This window comes from Leptonychotes weddellii, unplaced genomic scaffold (genome assembly GCF_054177405.1).
Source record: "Leptonychotes weddellii isolate Sample4059 unplaced genomic scaffold, ASM5417740v2 HiC_scaffold_101573, whole genome shotgun sequence".
Classification (NCBI taxonomy): domain Eukaryota; kingdom Metazoa; phylum Chordata; class Mammalia; order Carnivora; family Phocidae; genus Leptonychotes; species Leptonychotes weddellii.
This window is the reverse complement of record NW_027678041.1, coordinates 1-379: the sequence shown is the minus strand read 5'-3', so window position 1 is coordinate 379 and position 379 is coordinate 1. Positions and strand designations below refer to the sequence as shown.

Sequence of the window (379 nt, the reverse complement as noted above, 5' to 3'; positions counted from 1 at the left end):
TTGATTTTAAAACCTTCCTTCTAATGGTCTTTTTCAGCCAATCTCCTGTCTCAAGTTCAAGAAGCGATGACAGAAGAAAATCTTAGAGGATCGTTCCTTTGATGCTTCTGACGTCTCTTTCAGGCTCAGCGGACAGTCGATGCGGGAGAGCATCCGCGAAAGTGAAGGATCAGTTCCAGGAAAGTGTATTCGAAAGACTTTAAGGATTGCTTCAATGCTTTGTTAAAAAAAAAAAAAAAAAAAAAGTACCTAGAAAGTGTGAAGAAAAAGTGAACTCAGCGAGCCAGCCAGGAGTCGAACCTAGAATCTTCTGATCCGTAGTCAGACGCGTTATCCATTGCGCCACTGGCCCGCACCTGTCATGAAGCTATCAATACTT

The 379-nt window shown here is 42.7% G+C and overlaps 1 non-coding gene across 1 annotated transcript; it reads right to left on the bottom strand.

Annotated features, from left to right (window-relative positions):
- Positions 1-279: 279 nt before the first annotated feature.
- On the bottom strand, positions 280-352 carry TRNAR-ACG (transfer RNA arginine (anticodon ACG)). Its single transcript has one exon. It is a non-coding gene; the product is annotated as a tRNA-Arg (tRNA).
- Positions 353-379: the final 27 nt, after the last annotated feature.